At 40.4% G+C, this 17,932-nt stretch overlaps 1 protein-coding gene across 7 annotated transcripts in view; it reads left to right on the forward strand.

Moving 5' to 3' along the window:
- Positions 1–317: 317 nt before the first annotated feature.
- Positions 318–17,932, forward strand: part of AGTPBP1 (ATP/GTP binding carboxypeptidase 1) — a 171,151-nt gene continuing 153,536 nt past the window's right edge. For 2 of the 7 annotated variants that reach the window (XR_016393530.1, XM_089913056.1), the window contains exon 1: positions 319–510. The gene's annotated coding sequence lies outside the window, so the exon portion shown is untranslated. Of the gene's footprint in view, positions 511–17,932 lie in introns of all 7 variants that reach the window. The other 5 variants (XR_002642679.3, XM_089913054.1, XM_022558844.3 and 2 more) reach the window with 3 other exon arrangements.

Here is a 17,932-nt window from a genome sequence, read left to right on the forward strand (position 1 = left end):
AGGCCGACAGCTGTAGAGGACCACAGCCGTCGTCGCGCACAAGCCCTTCTCCAGAGTCTGGGCCCGGCCTTCCTGCCCCCAAACAACGGCGCGTGTGCCCCGCCCTCCCCGCTGCGCGCGCTCCCTCCTTCTCCACGCGCACTCCCCAACACCCCCAACCCCGCTCCTGCCCGCGCGCGCCCCGCCCTCCCCGCGGCGCGCGCCCCGCCCTCCCCGCGGCGCGCGCCCGGACCGGCCCGCGCGCACGCGTGCCCCGCCCTCCCCCCCGCCCGGCGCGCGCGAGCCGGCTGGCCGAGGAGTGCGGTGGGCGGGGCGCCGCGCTGACGTTGCCCGGGATGCGGGCAGGGTCCGCCGCCGCCTCCTCTTCTGCCACCGGGGTTTGTATGAAAACACCCGGCGGCGGGCGGTGAGGCATCCGCCGGGCCCCCGGAGAGCATCGGCCCGCGCTGCCGACGCTGAGCCGGGTGCTGCACCTTTACCCAGTCCCTGCCAGCGCCCCATCCTGAGCCGGTGAGCGCCCTGCCGCCGTCAGCGCGACCGGGCCGGCAGCCCCTCGGCTGCGGTTAGCCCGCCCGCCACCCCTCCTGTCTTCTCATCCGCGGCGTCCTGGGGGCTGGGGAGGCCGGAGAGGAGCGACCCCGGGCCCGCCCCGGTCTGCGTCCTGCGATCCCTCCGCCCCTTACCTGTCAGGTTGTGTAACCCGTGTCTTTCGGGGGGTGGACCGGGTCTTGAGGGGAACCCCTGATGGGTGGGGCCTTTGACCGGTTTCTGGAAAACGCCCCGCCCCCACCCATGGAGGCTCGGTCGTTCCCGCTCCAGTCCCCGCGGAGGGTGCCTGGCGCGGTCTCCGGGCAGAGACGGCCCCCTGCCCTGCTCTCCCTTTCTCTCGGCGGTGACCGCGCGGGTGGCTGCGGTACAGCGCGGAGCGGAGCCGAGGGGCGGTGGGCAGGGGCCGGGCGCGCACCCCGCCTCCCCAGCCGCCCCAGCTCCCAGCCCCTAGGTGCGCCGGGCTTCAGGGTGGGCTGTGGTGTGACGTCGGCGATGGCTGGGCTTGCTCCCTCTCAGTGGGTAGCTTGGCCTGAAGTGTGTTCTCTGCTTACAACTTGGCGCCCTGTGGGTTTGATTTGAACCTGAATCAGATCGCCCTAGATGACAGTGCAGAGTTTCCCTCCAGCCTTCCTTCCTGAGTTGCGGGTTCTTCATGCAAGTGTTCAGGGACTCCTGCAACCCAACGCAAAGGCTTGATGGACTCAATGGTTGTTTCCCTCCTGTGCCTTTAAGCCTCTTAAAGTACCAGTGCAGTTTTGAATTGGTTCGTTTCCTTTCCTGGGCATTTACTCATCACAGAATAGAGTTTTACACATCGTTGTGAATGTTGATAACTTAAAGCCCATTTCTCATTTTAAGATAGCTTCCTCAAGTGCTTGCAGGTCTAGCACTGCCGATGACCTAATATGTTGTAAGACTCAGTCGAAATTTTCTTTGGCAATATTATTTCTGTGTGGTTTTTTTTCAGGTATTCAAAATTGTAGCAGTGTTTATGATGTACGACAGTTTGTAGGTAGAAGGGACTTTAATAGTCTTCTGGATCACTCATTTTCACTTACCATTTATGTTCTTGTTGGAATCTTTTTTTTTTTTTTTTTGCGGTACGCGGGCCTCTCACTGTTGTGGCCTCTCCTGATGCGGAGCACAGGCTCCGGACGCACAGGCTCAGCGGCCATGGCTCACGGGCCCAGCCGCTCCGCGGCATGTGGGATCTTCCCGGACTGGGGCACGAACCCGTGTCCCCTGCATCGGCAGGTGGACTCTCAACCACTGCGCCACCAGGGAAGCTCCCGTGTTGGAATCTTTATGTAAATCAGGTTATCTCTTTCTTTGTTAACCTCTGAATTCGTCTTATAAATTGTCTTTTTTTTTCCCTGAGAAAACCAGAAAGTGGTTTTTGTAATTGTATTGTGGAATGTTTTCAGTTCAGCAGGCCCAAAAAGTAGTAGTTTATTTAAGGCACTTTATATGGTACATATTTTAAAACGTGTGCCAAATGTTAAAATCAAACAAAACCCTGAAAGATCTGTAAGCATTTTCTTATGTAATTACTGTGAGATAGTTAGCAGTGCCTTATCCACTCCTTATTTCTCATCCTTAAGGATGAGTTGTAACATGACTTGTTCTGTTTCCCATTCCACTTTGCTTGAATTAATTTCTACAGTGAAGTTATAGGTTCATTTTTTAAAAAATTTATTTATTTTATTTTTGGCTGCATTGGGTCTTTGTTGCTGTGCGAGGGCTTTCTCTAGTTGCGGTGAGCGGGGGCTACTCTTCGTTGCGGTGCGAGGGCTTCTCATTGCGGTGGCTTCTCTTGTTGCAGAGCACGGGCTCTAGGCACGGGCTTCAGTAGCTGTGGCGGATTCTTAACCACTGTGCCACCAGGGAAGCCCTAGGTTCATTTTTAATGACCTCAAAACTCTGCCTTGAATTGCTTCAACACATACTTAGAACTGCAATCTCACTCTGAACACTGAAATGAAAAGTATAGACATAGAGCTACCCTTGTAATTAGCCACATTGCAAAACATTTAAATGTATAGTGTAATCTGAACTTTTGTAAATGCAGTTTTTATAAAGCTTTTTTAGTTGACTTGAATTGAGGCATTATTCTCTTTGGAATAGTCTAGCTAGATTCCTATATAATAACGGTTTTATTTTCAATTGTTGAAGAAAAAGAGGTCCAAGACGTGTGAAATCATCTAATTTGTATCATATTCTATATCTTGGACAAAAAAAAAATCTCTTCCACAGTTTCACCTTCCAAAATCTACTTTTCTTGCTCGAAGCCCCTTAATACCTGGAAGTTGAACAGTGCATGGGTAGTAATGGATGACCTGTCAGAGGGCTCTCTGCAAATTGGGAGCTTCTCTTAGGCAGTAGGTCTCAGTGTAAACAACAGAAATTGTCAACAGTGGACACTGAATTTAAACTTTATATATTATTGTTGGTTACTGTGCCCCTGTGTACTACAGTGTAGTGGCTAAGGGGCTGGCCCTCAGAGCCAGACAGGCTGGATTTGAATCCTGGCTTTGCTTTGAGCAAGTTATTTATCTTCTTTGTGCTTCAATTTTCTCAACTCCAAAAATGGAGATAATTATGGTGTATACTCTTAAGATGATCTTGAATATTAAATGAGTTAACACATCTAAAGTGCTTAGCCCACAATGCCTGGCACATAGTAAATGCTCAGTAAATATTGCTAGTGTTTTTCCTCAGTGCAAGGGATCTAGTAAGCCGAAAAGGGGCTTTGGGCTGATCGAGCACTGTTATTCCAGATTAATTCCACGATGACCCATTTGCTCTGCTGGGGCTAAGTGAGAGCTTAGTGTTACTGTCCTGGCTTGGAAGCGTGTAATTTATTTAGTTTAGAACAGCTAGACCCTGAGCTGGGTGCCCTGAGATGCTGCCAGAGAGTGGCTGTAGTATCCCTGTTTGTCCCTTCTGACAGAACCTTGGATTGTCTCCCTCATGGTGGTGGTGGCTGCTATTTTAATCACCTGTTTTTGAGTTTGTGATTGCATGTTTCTTTGGCTGTCATGTGCAGCTATCAAAAATATTATCTATCAAACTATTAATGGATATATTTATGTGTTTATCTGATCAAGATATTGCATGTTTCCAGGATATACAAAATCACTTTCATCTAAGCATTCTTTTTTTTTTAAAATTCTGTATTGATGTTACTTAGAATGAGGTTAATTTTGATTTGCCATTGTGTTCCTTTTCAGTTTTCATGTAATTTTCCTAGGAAAACTAAAAAAAAGTTTTTAAAATGTACTTCTTGTTCTTTTTGGTTTGCAGGGATCTGATATTAATACTTTGTTCTTTACATCAGGTGCTTTCAAATGTTTGGTCTCAGGACCCTTTTATACTCTTAAAAAATTATTGAGCACCACAAAAAGCTTTTGTGGATTATATATTATAAATTAAAGCAAAGATGCAAAATTTTTATTAATTCACTTAAAATGATCATTATAAACCCATTACATGTTAATATAAACTTTTTTTTAGTGAAAGATGACTATTTTTCAAGAATAAATAAAGGAGTGAGAAGACTGGCATTCTAGATTTTGTAAATCTCTAATGTCTGGTTTAATAGAAACAGCGGGATTCTCATATCTGCTTCTGCATTCAGTCTATTGCAATATATTGTTTGGGTTGAAGTATATATACAGAGAGAAATCCAGCCTTACGCAGTTAATGGCTGAAAAAGGAAGGGATATTTTGATAGCCTCCAGATAATTATGGATATACTTGTTTGGTACTACATCAAAACTCAGCATATGACAGTTTTTAGTTAGTTATATAAAGGTTTGGAATGAACCTCCCCAAAATGTGCCACTTTTGAGTGTGGATTATTTTGAGCTAAAGGCAGTTGAGAAACTGCCTGTTCAAGGGAAACTACTGCCCCTTCCTTAACTACCTAGAAGAATTTAAATTGGGGATTTTTCCCAGAAAAAGAGTTATTACCAGCGATAAATTTTATCCTAGTGGCCCCATCTATATGGCAGACAAACATCGTATTGTCAAACATCTGCTCTTCTTATTGTCCTGTGAATGACCTTAGTTCTTGGAAGCCCCAGGCCCCTGTCCCATTCTGTAGCTCAGGATGACATACACACTTCATTTTACCTTTCTGTCTTTGAAACTCTGATGTACGTAGGGTCTGTGACCCCTCATGTGGTTGGGATTCCCATACATATGAATTAAATTTGCTTTTCTCCTGTTAATCTGTCTCATGCCAATTTAATTCTTAGACCAGCCAGAATAACTTAGAAGAAGGGTAGAGGAAAGTTTTCTTCCTCCCTGACAGTTGCAGTATGGAATCTGAAATCATAACATTGGACTTTTTAATAATGTTATGTTAAAACCTGTTGGTCTGAACTTAGAGTGGACCTAATGCCCATGCCTGAATTTATAACATCATGCCCTGGTCATTTGTAAATATTGGTTCAGTGAGTTACTTTTCATTACAAAATATTAAAAAAATCATGTTTGTTAATATCAATATCACCACCTATTCCATCAGAAACAAGTTATTGGGAAGCTGTCCCAGTTGTGACGTGATGGTGGTTATGAGTTTTCCAAAAATCTGATTTTTGCTTGAAAGCTCAAATTTTATCATTGGCAACAAATATGATTGTCAGTTGTTTCCTGTAAGTGACAAATAGACTTCATTCATTTCTGAGCAAACCTCTGCCAAAATACCTAAGTCATTCTTTTAAGTAAAGGTGATGTTTAATGAAAAAGGCTAATTCAAGCTCTCAATTCAGTTACAGAAGCACTTTTCCTTGAGACAGCTGTCAAGCATTATAATTTACTATATAGCAAGAAAGGCTTCATGCATACTTAACCATTTTTTCACATAGAACATTAAAAGAATATGTATGCAAGGGCCAAGATTTAATAAAATTAATATCTTTTTTACTATTTCAGGGACATTCTTAAGTGAAACAGACTTTTTTATAATTGCTGGTGCTTGATGGTGAAAATACAATCACTAATAACAGTACAGTTTGGTGCCACCATTATAATTTGTTCCAAGGTGACAGAAATTTTACACACCATTGCTTTTGCACTATTAGTGTAAATGCTAATATAGTTAAAAAGGTTAATAATGTTTTAGTATTATTATAAAAATAGCTTTGACCTTGTGGACCCCCTAAAAGGTGTTGGGACCCCAGGGTTCCACAGACCACACTTTGAGGACTTATAGTATAAATCATAGGGGATTTCTACCAAACTTTGATTAGGAAGGAAAGTGGTAGTAACTATTTCTAGTCTATTTTTGCTTCAGACTTTTGGGTCCCTGTAAAGGCCTTCTTTAAAAAAAAACATTTAAGCAGAGTAAAGGTTATTCATAGAAAGTTGAGAGGTTTCTTAGGGTTTTAGTCAAGTGCTGATACAAGGGGGCTATATTATTAGTATTCTGAAATTACACTATCTTAAGAAGATTTGGTAGTACATTTCCATATAAATGTTCAAGTCTAATTTTTTTTGGATTTTACATATTAGACAAATATAGTGAAGGAACAGTATGGAAAGCTCGCTTGATACCCAGCTCATAAGCTGGAAAAAAAAAAGACAAACTACTTAGCTCCCTTCATTTCTCATTTAATTCATGCTGAGGATGAACCATCCTAAGGAGAGGTGACCAGTACTTGCTGTCTTTGTGTCACATCTTTTCCCTGTGGGGAAAATGATTTACGATTATGATTATAAGGGTATAGGTTACATTGGGAATAATAATAATAACAATGTCGATGAAGGATTTATGGTAGAATTATAGTAATAAAAATGTTAACACTTAACACTGTCCACACATAACAGAGTTTAATGAATTGAAAAGAATGCTATTTTTTTTTTGTGGTACGCGGGCCTCTCACTGTTGCGGCCTCTCCCGTTGGACGCGCAGGCTCAGCGGCCATGGCTCACGGGCCCAACCGCTCCGCGGCATGTGGGATCTTCCCGGTCCCGGGCACGAACCCGTGTCCCCTGCATCGGCAGGCGGACTCTCAACCACTGCGCCACCAGGGAAGCCCTAGTCTTCCATTTTATACACATCAGTGTATGAATGTCAATCCCAATCGCCCAATTCATCACACTACCACCCCCACCCCCTGCCGCTTTCCCCTCTTGGTGTCCATACGTTTGTTCTCTACATCTGTGTCTCCACTTCTGTCCTGCAAATCGGTTCATCTGTACAGTTTTTCTAGGTTCCACATATATGCGTTAATATACGATATTTGTTTTTCTCCTTCTGACTTACTTCACTCTGTGACAGCCTCTAGATCCATCCATATTCTCTACAAATCACCCAATTTCGTTCCTTTTTATGGCTGAGTAATTCTCCATTGTATATATGTACCACATCTTCTTTATCCATTCGTCTGTTGATGGGCATTTAGGTCGCTTCCATGACCTGGCTATTGTAAATAGTGCTGCAGTGAACATTGGGGTGCATGTGTCTTTGAATTATGGTTTTCTCTGGGTATATGCCCAGTAGTGGGATTGCTGGATCGTATGGTAATTCTATTTTTAGTTTCTTAAGGAAGCTCCATACTGTTCTCCATAGTGGCTGTATCAATTTACATTCCCACCAAGAGTGCAAGAGGGTTCTCTTTTCTCCACACCCTCTCCAGCATTTGTTGTTTGTAGATTTTCTGATGATGCCCATTCTAACTGGTGTGAGGTGATACCTCATTGTAGTTTTGATTTGCATTTCTCTAATAATTACTGATGTTGAGCAGGTTTTCATGTGCTTCTTGGCCATCTGTATGTCTTCTTTGGAGAAATGCCTGTTTAGGTCTTCTGCCCATTTCTGGATTGGGTTGTTTGTTTTTTTAATATTGAGCTGCATGAGCTGTTTATATATTTGGGAGATTAATCCTTTGTCCGTTGACTCATTTGGAAATATTTTCTCCCATTCTGAGGGTTGTCTTTTCATCTTTTTTATGGTTTCCTTTGCTGTGCAAAAGCTTTTAAGTTTCATTAGGTCCCATTTGCTTATTTTTGTTTTTCTTTCCATTACTCTAGGAGGTGGATCAAAAAAGATCTTGCTTTGCTTTATGTCAAAGAGTGTTCTTCCTATGTTTTCCTCTAAGAGTTTTATAGTGTCCAGTCTTACATTTAGGCCTATAATCCATTTTGAGTTTATTTTTGTGTATGGTGTTATGGAGTGTTCTAATTTCATTCTTTTACATGTAGCTGTCCAGTTTTCCCAGCACCACTTATTGAAGAGACTGTATTTTCTCCATTGTATATCCTTGCCTCCTTTGTCATAGATTAGTTGACCATAGGTGCATGGGTTTATCTCTGGGCTTTCTATCTTGTTCCATTGATCTATATTTCTGTTTTTGTGCCAGTACCATATTATCTTGATTACTGTAGCTCTGTAGTATAGTCTGAAGTCAGGGAGCCTGATTCCTCCAGCTCTGTTTTTTTCCTTCAAGACTCCTTTGGCTACTCGGGGTCTTTTGTTTCTCCATACAAATTTTAAGATTTTTTGTTCTAGTTCTGTAAAAAATGCCATTGGTAATTCGATAGGGATTGCATTGAATCTGTAGATTGCCTTGGGTAGTATAGTCATTTTCACTATATTGATTCTTCCAATCCAAGAACATGGTATATCTCTCCATCTGTTGGTATCGTCTTTAATTTGTTTCATCAGTGTCTTATAGTTTTCTGCATGCAGGTCTTTTGTCTCCCTAGGTAGGTTTATTCCTAGGTATTTGCAATGGTAAATGGGAGTGTTTCCTTAATTTCTCTTTCAGATTTTTCATCATTAGTGTATAGGAATGCAAGAGATTTCTGTCCATTAATTTTGTATCCTGCTACATTACCAAATTCATTGATTAGGTCTAGTAGTTTTCTGGTGGCATCTTTAGGATTCTCTATGTATAGTATCATGTCATCTGCAAACAGTGACAGTTTTACTTCTTTTCCAATTTGTATTCCTTTTATTTCTTTTTCTTCTCTGATTGCCCTGGCTAGGACTTCCAAAATAATGTTGAATGATAGTGGTGACAGTGGACATCCTTGTCTTGTTCCTGATCTTAGAGGAAATGCTTTCAGTTTTTCACCATTGAGAATGATGTTTGCTGTGGGTTTGTCATATATGGCCTTTGTTATGTTGAGGTAGGTTTCCTCTATGCCCATTTTCTGGAGAGTTTTTATCATAAATGGGTGTTGAATTTTGTCAAAAGCTTTTTCTGCATCTATTGAGATGATCATATGGTTTTTATTCAATTTGTTAGTATGGTGTATCACATTGATTGATTTGCATATATTGAAGAATCCTTGCATCCCTGGGATAAATCCCACTTGATCATGGTGTATGATCCTTTTAATGTGTTGTTGGATTCTGTTTGCTAGTATTTTGTTGAGGGTTTTTGCATCTATATTCATCAGTGATATTGGTCTTTAATTTTCTTTTCTTGTAGTTTCTTTGTCTGGTTTTGGTATCAGGGTGCTGGTGGTCTCATAGAATGTGTTTGGGAGTGTTCCTTCCTCTGTAATGTTTTGGAAGAGTTTGAGAAAGATGGGTGTTAGCTCTTCTTTAAATGTTTGATGGAATTCACCTGTGGAGCCATCTGGTACTGGACTTTTGTTTGTTGGAAGATTTTTAGTCACAGTTTAAATTTCATTACTTGTGATTGGTCTGTTCATATTTTCTATTTCTTCCTGGTTCAGTCTTGGAAGGTTATACCTTTCTAAGAATTTGTCCATTTCTTCCAGGTTGTCCATTTTATTGGCATAGATTTGCTTGTAGTAGTCTCTTAGGATGCTTTGTATTTTTGAGGTTTCTGTTGGAACTTCTCCTTTTTCATTTCTAATTTTATTGATTTGAGTCCTCTCCCTGTTTTTCTTGATGAGTCTGGCTAATGGTTTATCAATTTTATTTATCTTCTCGAAGAACCAGCTTTTAGTTTTATTGATCTTTGCTATTGTTTCCTTTGTTTCTATTTCATTTATTTCTGCTCTGATCTTTATGATTTCTTTCCTTCTGCTACCTTTGGGTTTTGTTTGTTCTTCTTTCTCTAGTTCCTTTAGGTGTAAGGTTAGATTGTTTATTTGAGATTTTTTTTTGTTTTTTGAGATAGGCTTGTACTGCTATAAACTTCCCTCTTAGAACTGCTTTTGCTGCATCCCATAGGTTTTGGATTGTCGTGTTTTCATTGTCATTTGTCTCTTGGTACATTTTAAAATTTCCTCTTTGATTTCTTCAGTGATCTCTTGGTTATTTAGTAATGTATTGTTTAGCCTCCATGTGTTTGTGTTTTTTACATTTTTTCCCCTGTAATTCACTTCTAATCTCATAGCACTGTGGTAAAAAAGATGCTTGATATGATTTCAGTTTTCTTAAATTTACTGAGGCTTGATTTGTGGCCCAAGATGTGATCTATCCTGGAGAATGTTCCATGTGAACTTGAGAAGAAAGTGTAATCTGCTGTTTTTGGATGGAATGTCCTGTAAATATCAGTTAAATCTACCTGGTCTGTTGTGTCATTTAAAGCTTGTGTTTCCTTATTAATTTTCTGTTTGGATGATCTGTCCATTGGTGTAAGTGAGGTGTTAAAGTCCCCCAGTATTATTGTGTTACTGTCAGTTTCCTCTTTTATAGCTGTTAGCAGTTGCCTTATGTATTGAGGTGCTCCTATGTTGGGTGCATATATATTTATAATTGTTATATCTTCTTTTGGGATTGATCCGTTGATCATTATGTAGTGTCCTTCCTAGTCTCTTGTAACATTCTTTATTTTAAAGTCTATTTTATCTGATATGAGTATTGGTACTCTAGCTTTCTTTTTTTTTGTGTGTGTGTGTGGTACGCGAGCCTCTCACTGTTGTGGCCTCTCCCGTTGCGGAGCACAGGCTCCGGACGCGCAGGCTCAGTGGCCATGGCTCACGGGCCCAGCTGCTCCGCGGCACTCAGGATCTTCCCGGACCAGGGCACGAACCCGTGTCCCCTTCATCGGCAGGCAGACTCTCAACCACTGCGCGACCAGGGAAGCCCTCTAGCTTTCTTTTGATTTCCATTTGCATGGAATATCTTTTTCCATCCCCTCATTTTCAGTCTGTATGTGTCCCTAGGTCTGAAGTGGGTCTCTTGTAGACAGCATATATATGGGTCTTGTTTTTGTATCCATTCAGCCAGTCTATGTCTTTTGGTTGGAGCATTTAATCCATTCATGTTTAAGGTTGTTATCGATATATATGTTCCTATTACCATTTTCTTAGTTGTTATGGGTTTGTTTTTGTAGGTCCTTTTCTTCTCTTGTGTTTCCTAATTAGAGAAGTTCCTTTAGCATTTGTTGTAGAGCTGGTTTGGTGGTGCTGAATTCTCTTAGCTTTTGCTTGTCTGTAAAGCTTTTGATTTCTCCATCAAATCTGAATGAGATCCTTGCCGGGTAGAGTAATCTTGGTTGTGGTTTATTCCCTTTCATCACTTTAAATATGTCCTGCCACTCCCTTCTGGTTTGTAGAGTTTCTGCTGAGAAATCAGCTGTTAACCTTATGGGAGTTCCCTTGTACGTTATTTGTCATTTTTCCCTTGCTGCTTTCAGTAATTTTTCTTTGTCTTTAATTTTTGCCAATTTGATTTTTACGTGTCTCGACATGTTTCTCCTTGCGTTTATCCTGTATGGGACTCTCTGCGCTTCTTGGACTTGGGTGGCTATTTCCTTTCCCACGTTAGGGAAGTTTTTGACTGTAATCTCTCAAATATTTTCTGGGGTCCTTTCTCTCTTGTCTCCTTCTGGGACCACTCTAATGTGAATGTTGTTGCGTTTAATGTTGTCTCAGAGGTCTCTTAGGCTGTCTTCATTTCTTTTCACTCTTTTTTCTTTATTCTGTTCTGCAGCAGTGAATTCCACCAGTCTGTCTTCCAGGTCACTTATTCGTTCTTCTGCCTCAGTTATTCTGCTATTGATTCCTTCTAGTGTAGTTTTCGTTTCAGTTATTGTATTGTTATCTCTGTTTGTTCTTTAATTCTTCTAGATCTTTGTTAAACATTTCTTGCATTTTCTCGATCTTTGCCTCCATTCTTTTTCCGAGGTCCTGGATCATCTTCCCTATCATTTTTCTGAATTCTTTTTCTGGAAGGTTGCCTATCTCCACTTCATTTAGTTGTTTTTCTGGGGTTTTATCTTGTCCCTTCATCTGGTACATAGCCCTCTGCCTTTTCATCTCCTTTATCTTTCTGTGAATGTGGTTTTTGTTCCATAGCCTGCAGGATTGTAGTTTTTCTTGCTTCTGCTGTCTGCCCTCTGATGGATGAGCCTATCTAAGAGGCTTGTACAAGTTTCCTGATGGGAGGGACTGGTGGTGGGTAGAGCTGGGTGTTGCTCTGGTGGGCAGAGCTGAGTAAAACTTTAATCCGCTTGTCTGCTGATGGGTGGGGCTGGGTTCCCTCTTTGTTAGTTGTTTGGCCTGGGGCGACCCAACATTGGAGCTTACCCGTGCTCTTTGGTGGTGCTAATGTCGGAGTCTGGGAAGGCTCCCGCCCAGGAGTACTTCCCAGAACTTCTGCTGCCTGTGTCCTTGTCCTCACGGTGAGCCACAGCCACCCCCCACCTCTGCAGAAGACCCTCCAACACTAGCAGGTAAGTCTGGTTCAATCTCCTATGGGGTCACTGCTCCTTCCCCTCGGTCCCAGTGCACACACTACTTTGTGTGTGCCCTCCAAGAGTGGAGTCTCTGTTTCCCCCAGTGCTGTTGAAGTCCTGCAGTCAAATCCCGCTGGCCTTCAAAGTTTGATTCTCTAGAAATTCCTCCTCCCCTTGCCGGACCCCCAGGTTGGGAAGCCTGACGTGGGGCTCAGAACCTTCACTCCAGTGGGTGGACTTCTGTGGTATTAGTGTTCTCCAGTTTGTGAGTCACCCACCGAGCAGTTGTGGGATTTGATTTTATTGTGATTGTGCCCCTCTTACCATCTCGTCGTGGCTTCTCCTTTGTGTTTGGATGTGGGGTACCTTTTTTGGTGAGTTCCAGTGTCTTCCTGTAGATGATTGTTCAGCAGTTAATTGTGATTCTGGTGTTCTCAGAAGAGGGAGTGAGAGCATGTCCTTCTACTCCACCATCTAACCAGTCCCCCCCAGTTTTAATTTTGTGTTTACATTTGAAACTTATTTTTTCCAATTTTTAACATATTGACTCATTCATATTTTTGGTCCATATTTTGATTTAAAAATTCATTTTTAGAAATTATGGTAAAATATATATAACATAAAATTTAGCATTTTAATCTCTTTTTAAAATAAATGATTTTATTATTTTTTGGCTGTGTTGGGCCTTTGTTGCTGCATGTGGGCTTTCCCCTGGTTGTGGTGAGCGGGGTCTATTCTTAATTGTGGTGCCCAGGCTTATTATTGTGGTGGCTTTTCTTGTTTGGAACATGGGCTCTAGGTGTGCGGGCTTCAGTAGTTGTGGCACGCAGGCTCAGTAGTTGTGGCTTGTGGGCTCTAGAGCGCAGGCTCAGTAGTTGTGGTGCCCGGGCTTAGTTGCTCCGCAGCATGTGGGATCTTCCCGGACCAGGGCTCGAACCCATGTCCCCTGAATTGGCAGGCGGATTCTTAACCACTGCGCCACCAGGGAAGCCCTTAACCATTTTTAATATACAGTTCAGTGGCATTAAGTAATTCACATTGTTGTGCATCCGTTATTACCATCCATCTCTAGAACTTTTCATCTTGCAAAACTAAAACTCTTGATCCATTAAACAATAGCTGCCCATTTCTTCCGCTTCCACCTGCCCCTGGCAGCTACCATTTTGTTTTTTCTCTCTCTGAATTAGACTACTTTATCTACATTATATGAATGGAATCATACAGTATTTGTTCTTTTGTGATTGGCTTATTTCTTTTAGTATGGTATCTTCAAGTTTCATCTACACTGTAGCATGTGTCAGAATTTCCTTCCTTTTTAAGGCTAACATTCCATTGTATGTATATACCATATTTGTTCTTTTTTTTTTTTTTTATCCATTGATGGTTACTTGGGTTGCTTCTACCTTTTGGCTGTTGTGAATAATGCTGCTGCTGTGTACATGGGTGTGCACATATTTCTTTGAGACCCTGCTTTTAGTTCTTTTGGGTACATACTCAGAAGTGGAATTGCTGGGTCATATGGTAATTCTATTTTTAATTTTTTGAGGAACGACCATACTGTTTCCATCACGGCTGCATCATTTTACATTCATACCAGCACCAACATTGAACAAGCGTTCCAATTTCTTTACATCCTTGTCAACACTTGTTATTTCCTATGTATGGGTTTTTTTTGATTTTTGTTTTTTTTTGGATAGTAGCCATCCTGATGGGTGTTAGGTGATATCTCATTGTGCTTTTGATTTGCATTTATGCTGCTGAATTCAGTTTGCTGATATTTTGTGGGGGATTTTTTGGATCTGTGTTCAAAGGGGTATTGGTCTGTAGTTTTCTTGTAATGTCTTTGCGTGGCTTTGGTATCAGGGCGATGCCTCATAGAATGAGTTAGGAAGTGTTCCCTCCACTTCAGTTTTTTGAAGAATTTGAGAAGCATTGATATTCTTCAAATGTTTGGTAGAGTTCACTAGTGAAGCCATCAGGTTTGGGGCTTTTCTTTGTTGGGAGCATTTTGATTACTGGCTCAATCTCCTTAATAATTATGGGCCTATTCAGATTTTCTATTTCTTTGTGACATAATAGGTTTCTAGAAATTTGTCAGGTTTACCTAGGTTATCCACTTTGTTGGTGCACAGTTGTTCACAGTGCTCTCATAAAATCTTTTTTATTTCTGTGGAATCAGTAATGTCTGCACTTTCTGATTAGTAATTTGCTTCTTTTTTCTTAATCTTGCTAAAGTTTCGTCAATTTTGTTAATTTTTTGAAGAATCAACTTTTGTTTTTGTTGATTTTTCTGTATTATTTTTCTATTCACTGTTTCATTTATCTCTGCCCTAGTCTTTATTATTTTCTTCTTTCTGCTAGCTTTGGGTTTCAGCTTTTTCTAGTTCCTTAAATTGTAAAGTTAAGTTGTTGATTTGAGATCTTTCTTCTTTTTTAATACGTGTTTATAGCTATAAATTTCCCCCTTAGCATTACTTTCACTGCATCTAATAAATTTTGGTATGTTGTATTTTTTGTTTTTATTTGTCTTTTAAGTATTTCTAATTTCCCTTAGGATTTCTACTTTGACCCAGTGGTTGTTTAAGAGCATATTGTTTAATTTCCACAAATTTGTGAATTTTCTAATTTTTTTTTACTGATTTCTAAATTCATTCTGTTGTAGTTAGGAAAAATACTTTGTATGATTATCTGTCTTTAAAAATCTATTGAGACATAATTTGTGGCCTGATATATCATGTATTCTGCAGAATGTCCCACTTGTACTTGAGAAGAATGTATAATCTGTTGTTAGGTAGAATGTTCTATATATGTCTGTTATCTCTAGTTGGTTAATTGTGTTGTTCAAGTCCTCTATTTCCTTACTTATCTTCCGTCTGGTTGTTCTATCCATTATTGAGAGTAGGGTGTTGAAACTGCCAACTGTTATTATAGAACTGTCTATTTTTCCCTTTAATTCTGTCAGTTTTTGCTTCATATATTTTGATAGTCTGTTATTAGGTGAATGTTTATAATTGCTATATCTTCTTGCTCTCTTGAGCCTTTTATTAATATATAGTGTTCTTCTTTGTATCTTATAACCTCCTTTGATTTAAAGTCTATTTTGTCTGGTATTAGTACAGTCACCCGTGATCTCTTTTGGTTACTATTTGCATGTCATATCTTTTTCCATCCTTTCACTTTCTACCCATTTGTACCTTTGTATCTAAAGTAAGTCTCTTGTAGAGAACATATAGTTGGATCATGTTTTTAAAATCCATTTTTGTCAATGTCTATTGGAGAGTTTAATCCATTTACATCTAAAGTAATTATTCATAAGGAGGAACTTTTGTCATTTTGCTATTAGTTTCTTATATGCCTGATAGCTTTTTGAGTTCCTCATGTCCTGTATATTTTGATTCCTATTGTGATATTAGTGGGAGGTGACTTAGGGCTGTGGTACTTTCCTTAAAACAAACAAAGAAACAAATAAACAAAACTTAAACCATTTTAATGGGTTAGAGTCATAGGTTAGAGGCAAGGAAAATATGTGTTTCAAGGTAAGAATTTTAATTTCTTCCATCACCTATATGGATTTAGGAATTTTGGCATTTGTTTAAGTATAAAAATAGTCAGTTGGAATCAGTGTTGGGTGGAAGAGTTATTTTAAATAAACTAATTGAAGTGTAGTTGGATTCTGCTCCTCCAACAATAAGACCCTATTATTTGTAGTATAATTAAAACATCACATAGCAGAACAAATTAGACCTTTGTAAATGTCAGAGCATCTTTTGTGGAGTAGTGTGTGAACCATCCAAACTCTTGTGTTTTTAATGAGGATGCATAATGAAGAAAGGTGAAAGGTATAACCTTCTTATAGGTTTACTGTTATCCACATTTTCTGATAAAATTAATGACAGTAATATAGTGAAATAAATTTGCCTGTTTGCAGATCAGCTTAAAACATTAGTAAACTAATCATAAAATGTCATATGTTTAAGGTAACTAGATGAAAATGTATACCTTAATATTGTAATTTAGAGTAGGTTAATAAACACAGATCATGTCCAGAGTATATATTTCTCTCTTAATTTAAATGATAATAATCTCTGTCTGCCTCTTGCTGGGAATGTTACTCTTCTTTCCTTTAGACGATAGATATTATTTACCTACTTCCTTTAAAGTTTCTTTTTCCTTTAATAAGGGAAAGGGGTATGAGCATATTCTTTGGGATCTTTCTTATTAAATAATCAGGATTTACAATTTTCCATCACATTGACATAGCTGTGTTGTGGGGGAATAGTAGCTCACTTATATTCTTGAAAAGTGGTTTCTTCCTTTTAGATGATGAAACAATAAGGGAGAGCTGAAAAAAGCTCTTTTCAGCATACTTCCCCATGGTAGGACCAGCTACCCAGATTTTCTTTTCTTTCTTGCTTTTTTTTTTTTCTGTACGCGGGCCTCTCACTGTTGTGGCCTCTCCTGTTGCGGGGACGTGCAGGCTCAGCGGCCATGTGGGATCTTCCCGGACCGGGGCACGAACCCTGCATCGGCAGGCGGACTCTCAACCACTGCGCCGCCAGGGAAGCCCTCAAACGTTTTTAAATAGTGGAAGTTTTTTGTCTAATGATACCTTGTGGGGAGACCTGTTAGTAAACAGATGAGAGTAAATTAGTGAAGTTGTTCTGGCTGAATGGGAACTGGACCAAGTTGTTTAAGCAAGTCAAGTCAAAGGGAATCATATTTCCTCAGATTGTTTTTAAAAGATTTAGATGGGGCTTTGGAGTGTGAACAGTATATGGTTCTTGGCGTTTTTTCTTTTTTAGCAGTTTGACTTGAAATAAATTTAAAACCACATGTATTTGAAGTCTTTATATATTTAGAATATACAGCTTTACCTTTGCTGTGTGTCAGAATATCTTCTGTGGCTTGTTTGTGGAATGAAAATTAGGACAGCTTACATGTATGAAATACTGATGCCTTATGTGTGTGTGTGTGTGCCTGTTTATTGACTTGGCTGATGAGCTTGATTCCAGGCTTAAGCCAGTGAGAACTGAGGGTTTCAGTTTTTAGATTCTCTAGGCTCTGGAACTAGTTCTAGTTGAGAGCAAAAGATCAGGAAAATATCAAAAATTCAGAAGATCCAAACCTTTGTACTTTTGAGCTAGAATATGCAAAATTGTTTACTTTTCCTTATGTGTGGGCTAGCTTGAGCAAGTTTATTTGCTTGTATGATTTTCTGCTAAGGCCAGATTTCCACATTTAATTCTAGTGTAAGCCACATTTAAATGTATAAAAATCAATTTTTACAGACTCTTCCCCCAACTGAGGGAGGTGTGTGTATACTGTGGATTTTTATGTGACAGCATAGTGTAGCTTTTTTTCCCCCCCAAGCCTCTTTTGGGTAAGTAACTCAGAATACATATTCCCAAGAGCCAGGTGGGTCTGTAGTTTTTTTTTTTTTTTGCGGTACGCGGGCCTTTCACTGTTGTGGCCTCTCCCGTTGTGGAGCACAGGCTCCGGACGCGCAGGCTCAGCGGCCATGGCTCACGGGCCCAGCCACTCCGCGGCATGTGGGATCTTCCCGGACAGAGGCACGAACCCGTGTCCCCTACATTGGCAGGCGGACTCTCAACCACTGCGCCACCAGGGAAGCCCTGTAGTTTTGCTTTTGTGTAAAGGATATTGTATTCCATCATGAGAAGCAGGCACTGAGGTACAGAGGGATTTAAGTCTCTAATCCTAATTTAGGAATGGTTGAATTATGAAAGCACCTGCAGAGATTAAGCTTTTTTTTT

Source organism: Delphinapterus leucas, chromosome 6, assembly GCF_059928025.1.
Source record: "Delphinapterus leucas isolate spDelLeu-1000000601 "Yukka" chromosome 6, BTC_Dleu_Yukka2, whole genome shotgun sequence".
Lineage (NCBI taxonomy): Eukaryota > Metazoa > Chordata > Mammalia > Artiodactyla > Monodontidae > Delphinapterus > Delphinapterus leucas.